Below are 7,550 nucleotides of genomic sequence, written 5' to 3' on the forward strand. Positions count from 1 at the left end.
AATTCATAAAAATGATTGCATCAAGTTTTACCGGAAGTTAATTAATTGTAGATTTTTCATTAATTAAGAATGAATCGCAATTTTTCAAACGATGTTTTTATTTTTAACGCAATACAAATCAGAAGGACTACAATTTGATAAATTTCAAATTTTTCAATTTGATTGAAAAACGTGAAAAATATTGAAAAAAATTAAATGGTTCTAGTTCGATGTCCAGTGGCTATAGAAAAAACAAAGATTTCTTTTTAAAGAGGTTTCAATTACGTCTAGTTAAAAATTGTTAAATACGAATACTTTAGTGACTCACAGTAAATAACCGATACTTGTAGATGAAAAAGAGAAATTGTTCAGCGTCGTCGACATGGCAGACAGCAATGTCATTGCCAGAGGATTCGCTACAGCCGTTGAAACTCGTCGTGTCCGGGAAGTTGGCCCATTAACTCTTAACATTCTCGCGTTAACGCCGTTTATTACGTAGGCGTAACGTAATACCTTCGCGTGGACTGTTTCATCGGGTCGCGCATACATATTTCTAATTGTAACCAGTTAACCCGGTAATATTCATTGAAAATTGTTACGCAACATAATCTATAAAATCCATCGATATCATCAAATTTTGGAATCCATCATTAACACGTTTACTTCCATATGGTGATCATCAATAACCAACGCCGCGAATATTAGGTGCACAAATTAATTCTGTGCCTCTTCTTATTTTTAAAAAGTCATGGTAACTTCAATTATTGAAGTTATTTTTATCGTCATCATGTTTTCGCGCCACTTTTCAAGTACACCGAACGCAGGAATATATTCAAATTTAAATTGGTAATTAAGAAGGCGTAATACTAGAGGCAGCGAATTAATTTATATTCTTAATAATTGTAGTAAAGAAGAAAACAACGATTTTTGGATGGCATTAGTATTGCATTAATAATTCAAGTTCAAATTAAAAAATATTCTACCAATATATTTCATTCTTTTTCCTATTTAAGGAATTAGACCATTTTGAGTGAAAATGAAAAATTTTTAAGTCTCTTAGTAGGCGTATGTTCTCTTAAGGTTATTTTACCGAGAATGGTAGAAAAAAATGATTAATTATCGATAAGATATTTTAATATTGAAAACTGTAATAAACACACGTCTTCTTTTTCTGATAAACGTGTCACTTCATAATATAGGAGCGATAATGGTCTTATAATGTATTCCGTGGTAATTCCGATCTGAATGACCAAAATTAACTCTCCATTGCCATTTACGTACAGCTGAAGCATTTCGATATTATAGTAGACCTTCGAATTTTCGGCTGTATTGATATGATTAAATGTGTCACATGAAATCAGTAAAGCGAAAGTCGAAGTCCTTGAAAACTTTTTACCAAACGAAATATTTTCACTTTCAAGACGCCTGCAAAAGAGTGTACTTACATATTTTAAAATTACGTACTTCAGCAGCAAAACTTACAATTAGTCCTATTACACATGTTATTTCCTGATTGTAAGGAAATTTGTTGATTCATCCAAATTTATGACTATGGTAATATCATAACTAATGAAGTTTTTGTAGCGTCATTGAATCATTCAGGATCTACTTGGAATTTCCAAGTAGACACTGACCGATGAGGCAATTTCATTAATTCAGGTTAATCCAATACCGTGTCTAGAAGATCGAACTTATAAGCGTACCAAATGGTACAACAATGGAAGATAACTTTTAAGCAACTGGGTAGGGACGGAGGGGTTCTAGTTCTCCAAAAACTGAAGGCTGGTACCTTCATCATTTGAGAATTTGAAAATTTAAAAGTTCCAAGATCCTTAGCCTTTAAAAATTTCATGTTTCCAAAATTTCAAAATTCAAAGATTCTAAAACTTCAAAATTTCTAAAGAACCTGCCCCTTCCCCCTGCAAAAGAATCCTTGGTACGCCAATGATTAGATCATCTGGAAGTGGAAAAATAAAGATTAATAATCCTACCATTCCCATAGTAAATATCACCACACTGTAATACATATAAATTTTAAAAATAACAAGTACATTCAGAATTGTTTTTGGAGCAATAAGCATTTTGAAATAATAGTACCGTTTTGAATAATTATCTTTTGAACTAGTATTTGTTTAACCCTCGAATAATGAAGCTAAGTCAATCATGACTTTAACAATGTTGCGACTAAAATCAGACACTAAAATTAGAAAATGTTAACGAAATAGAGTCTATAATTGAACTTAAATTATCGTTGCTCCAAGGACTCACCTCCTGATGGTTAAATATCGTGACGTTTGAATATTAATGCGATCATGAACAATTGATGCAATTTTATCAATCTTTCCCCTTCATGGTTACTACATTCATTGCTGCCTTAAAAAAAAACCAAAATCGCTGTTGATCAAATTTAATTAACGCATTAACTAGTGACGTGATTCGTTACCGGTCAGTTTTAATTCAGCAGCTACGTAATTAGATCATTTGCCGAGGAACGTTCCGCGTTGAAACGACACACGTGTCCGCAATTGAAGACCGCAATTTCTGTTGATGGAATGTTACACCGCATAAAACTTGATTCACATTAATAATGATATTGTGCATAGGTACAACTATTTATGTTATTCATTTTCGAACAACATGCTAAAATAGGGTAAACGTTGGTAGGTTAGTAGTATTTTACAAATTTTTCTGTTAACACGTTCACTGTAAATGAGACATATTAAAAATTTTAATTATTAAGAATTAGAATACCGTCCAAGTGTCAAGAAACAGTTACAGACAGATAAGGTAGAACACATGGTAACGATCTGAAGTAATGAATTTGCACCGACTTCGTACTTTGTCGTTACATTCGTGCGTGTGTACGTATGAATACGTGTGTGCAAGAATGCACGATCACTTCGATCGTTTCATGAAGACATTTTTTAGGTGTACAAATTAATTCAGTGCCTTTAGTATTATCTCTAATTACTATTATAATCACTCATTTAATTACTATTTCAAATTTGAATATATATTTATACATACACGGTAACAATTATTTCAGTATTTGGAATTATTATCACTTTTTATAAACAAATCTTCAATTAAAAGAAAACAGGGCGCAGAGTTAATTTGTACATTTATTAATAATTCAATATTTATTATCTTCACAAAACATTCTATTTATATGAATTCCACTGACTTTTATTAAAGAGGCTTGACCGATATATTTATCGAGTTAAATATTATTTGTCTGCTTGTTTTGCGATACGAATGTAATAAAAATTTAAACGGTGCACAGGGGTTAATCGAATTACTGAACTGAATTCCTTGCAAACGGATATTGCTCACGTTACTTCTTTTCTGATAACAACGATATCAACAATGGTCTTAAGCAAATGCGAATTATTCTTGGAACTAAACAACGCGACTTTTTGACGCAACGAGGGAAAGATAGATTTCTAGGAGGCGATGTTCGCATTAAATCAAACTGTACAGTGGTTGATAATATCGGACGATTGAAATATCACGGATATCATGCTCTGCGTGCGGATTGCGAATCGGTTATGGTGAAGAAATATTCGAGTGAAAGTGAAAATCAACGAACGGCAGACCGCAGAAATATACAAAATCATTTTTGTAACAGTACACGATTCTGTTACTGATTCTTCGAAACAGATAATGCTTCGAGAAACACGTACAAAATTGTGCTGGTTGTAACATTCAAGTGTGCTTTGTAGTCAATCATCAATAAAGGTTCTTTTAAAGATTCTTGTTATTTGGAAAGTGATGGGAAAATACAACAGTATAAATTACTGCAATAATTAACATTATCAATATTTCCATAAAGTGGACTTTTACGATATGTTTTTCAGGAAAAAGATTTATACAAGCGGTGACGTACTTGTATTTTATTGAGAATTTCGTTAATAGGAAATCGATTCATAGAATGAACGGTGATTAATCAGAACTTTCCATTTGTACGTTTCCAAGAGACATCGGTTAAGGGAATACACATCGATGTGTCGGCAACGTCTTGAAGGCTGACCGGAAATTAGGAAGAGGTGGTCGGTTCTGGAGAATTAGCACTGACCTAGGGAAGGCCTCGAGGTCGTCGATGGCACATATTCCGAGTGCTCCTATATTAAGTTAACTACTTCATAGCTGCCGATTGGACAGTCGGTTTGCCATTGCCAACATATAGGTATACCACAGGGTACATAGGCAATGCCAATTGCACGCATCCGCAAATTTGCTACCAACTGGCACGCTTATGTTATAGAGTTACTGTGCCTCTACCTAAATGGTTCCTCTCTCTCCAAGACACTACGTTAAAAGTGTGCTCGGAATGATTTCCCTCTTACCTAGGCAATCTGTCCAAGTACTGATACAAGTGGTTAAATTATAAATAAATATCAATGTAGAGGTAAAAAGTAGGTTGCTGAAATTCATGATTTTTTTTTTCTTTTTGTAAACTGCCTGTTATTAGGATACATTTATTCATATTCCTATAATATACTTTTAATGAACAATCAAAAGTATAATAAGTATAGTAGTTTATAAAGGAAAACGTTGGTTATGAGACAGTAATTGTCTCATTCTAAGAAAATATAATTACATTTTATAATTCAAAATTATTCATAGAATAAATTATAAAATTTTTTAATACGTACTAACGAATATAACGAATAAACAAGTATAACTTTTTGTCCAATTTTATATCCATTTATGTGTACTTTTATCTTGTTAGAATGTTAATATCAGTTTTATTAAAATTATTTTAAATGAACTGTAATTAACGTCTCTACAAATTAAACATAGGCTTCAATGCTACATGAAATGATATTCTAACACCTGTGTGACTTGCCTTGCATATCAAGGTTGCAGTGCAAAACGGCATAAGCAATCGTTCATGATGTAGAATTATTCTCATTGATTCATGACTAATGAGATTTCGAAAATGATTAATCCGAAATAAACTAATTTGCAATCTGAATTGATTCAACAAAAACTATACACAGGAACATCACGAACCTGAATATTAACTATTAAATATATACCTACAATTTGTAGAAAATAATAAATTAAACAAAAAGTATAGTATTAATATTTCCAAATTAATTATTATTAGAAAGAATGAAAAAAAAAATTAAAAATTGAAAATGAAATGGTTCAAGAGAAAAAATTAATGAACCATTATGAACAGATCTTGTGTAACAGATTTTATACTATTAAAAAAATGTTTGACATCGATTATGGATTGTACAACGATGACTTGACTTGCAATATTACTCTAATCGTCGATTGGTAATATGCTTACCAGCAGTCTCCCAGTAGACGTGTTAGTCGTTTAACTCGACTGTCGATTCATTACTTGCCTCTCGACTCTCCTTCTCTTTCTGGGTCAGAAAATATACGACGAGTGTCGGTCGATATGACTAACAATAAGTCATAGACTCGAAGCCACCTCGAAGAATTCTCTTAGCTATACCAATGCACTGGTCGAGATGATAGGAGACACGAATAAGTGGTAATCGATAACACTGTTCAAGTAATTTTACCTAAATTCTTATTTTGGGATTTCTACCATTTGATAGGTGCTTTTTATATTCATTAAATTAACAATTCAAATTATTTTCATTCAATGTATAGCAGTTTATAAAAAGTTCCTTTGAATGAAGTTCAAATACATAATCGAACACCTCAAAGATAGATAATCTACAAGATTAACGTATTTTCTGTTTTCGATTGTAAAACTGTTTCCTTCATTACGATTCGTCGATTGTAAATTATGTTTTATGCATGCTTATCCGCTTTATCTTATCAGCTTGAAAAAGGTAAGAATTTCATTTGTTGCTATAGGCATATAAAATACTTTTTCAACGATACTTTAGACTTTCCACATTTTCAGAGATTGCAAGTGTAATTCTAAAATTGTAAAATGAAAATTATAGTAACTTAAAAAGTATCCATTTTGATCAAAAGTACCCGATTAAATATATTGTAATCTTCTTTCCTATGATCAAATAGCTGCAATAAAATTTAATTGCCTTTTATTAATATTACGACCTTTTCTGACAAAAATGGATAAGAAGGCAAAAGATTAGAATGAACGCCTCTATTCTAGTGTAATTATCTACTTAGGGTAGATAATCAATTTTCAGGATATCATTCATTTTTATTTTTAAGGCTCAAAAAGTGTGTATTACAATTTGAATTTTTCTAAATTTAAAAAGTTACTATTATTTTCTTACTATTTATTTTTTCTTTTCTTTCTAAAAAATGCTTAAATGTGGTCAGTTGTGTAATAAAAAAAATCTACAATTTAAATTTAACATGAATTACATATAATCATGTGAATACCATAGTGTGAGACTTTGTTATTCATTACCTCGAATAGTACGTTTTCACCTAAAGTCTATGCAAATGTCTTACAGGGTTATTCACCTTTAATGACGAGTCAAATCCGGTGTACATCCGGAAATACTACCAACATACCCGATGCAAGTAATTTCCTGTCGGGGCATGTTTCTTTTAAGTACGGTAAAATATGTTTTAGTTGTTGCGTAAAACTATTAACTCACCAAAAGAATGTGTACGTCTGAGGTTATGATGAAATGTAACGGTGTAAGAAAATAGTGAATGTAATGCTTTAATCACTTTGATTTCGAGTTATGCAATCTTAATCTCGCAAGTGACGTGGGTTGCTAAGTAAATGATTAAACGTCTATCGATTGGTCGCGGTTATTATAAACGATTATTTACAGACACCTGGTGAATCGAAATTATTATTGATGTGCCACTTTTAAACAAGTTCAATCTTTATAATTAACCTAACACATTTACCAAAACATTTGTTCAAATTGCTACGATTATGCATCATTTTAAAGACAGGTTAATTAGCGCTACTATTATTAATAGGTCATTCAGAATTTTTTCTTCTTCCCTATATTAACCTTGGAAATATAGAGCCTTGTATATAATCATTAACTTTTAATGCCTTTTTAAAAAATAATATTTTTACTAAGGCACGATTGAGAGCCAATTAATATTTCTGGAGTTTGAAAAAGAGAAACTGGAATGTAAAAATGATTGCTAGATTCATGATTTCTAATAATGACGTTGAATAGCTTGACTGTTACGTGCGCTAAGGGGGTCCACATCTCCGGGTTCCAATTTCCAGAGGACCCGTTATAAGCTTTCCATTTATTATATCAAAAAATATGAAATGAAACTTCTTTGTACTGCTGTACTCTTTCTTTACGATTAAATGTTATTTTATTTAGAATAAACTTCAATGTTTCAACCAAGTTTATGAACCGAGGGAGCCCTCGAAAGCTTGATAGTTTCAGGCTCCAGAAATTTTAATTTAGCTCTGGTCATTCAAATCTTTATCCTTCACCAGCACCTTGCAATCTTTGATAAAATTTTGTAAACCGAAGTTTTTTACCCAATAATAATACTAATCACTATTTTAATTTTTAATTTATAAATTTCTTATGGAAACCGAATTCGAGAACATTTTTCACCTGCCATATAACGTATAATTAATTACTTTGAAATTATATTATTTTATAAAAGATGCTGTA

General features: G+C 31.5%; 1 long non-coding RNA gene across 1 annotated transcript; it reads right to left on the minus strand.

The window, feature by feature from the left end:
- Positions 1–582: 582 nt before the first annotated feature.
- Positions 583–2,919, minus strand: LOC117606941 (uncharacterized). The gene is made up of 4 exons (XR_004582097.2): positions 2,423–2,919; positions 2,248–2,352; positions 1,462–1,936; positions 583–1,404 (listed from the first exon to the last, which is right to left on the minus strand). It is a non-coding gene; the product is annotated as an uncharacterized LOC117606941 (long non-coding RNA).
- Positions 2,920–7,550: the final 4,631 nt, after the last annotated feature.

This window comes from Osmia lignaria, chromosome 2 (assembly GCF_051020975.1).
Source record: "Osmia lignaria lignaria isolate PbOS001 chromosome 2, iyOsmLign1, whole genome shotgun sequence".
NCBI classification, from domain to species: domain Eukaryota; kingdom Metazoa; phylum Arthropoda; class Insecta; order Hymenoptera; family Megachilidae; genus Osmia; species Osmia lignaria.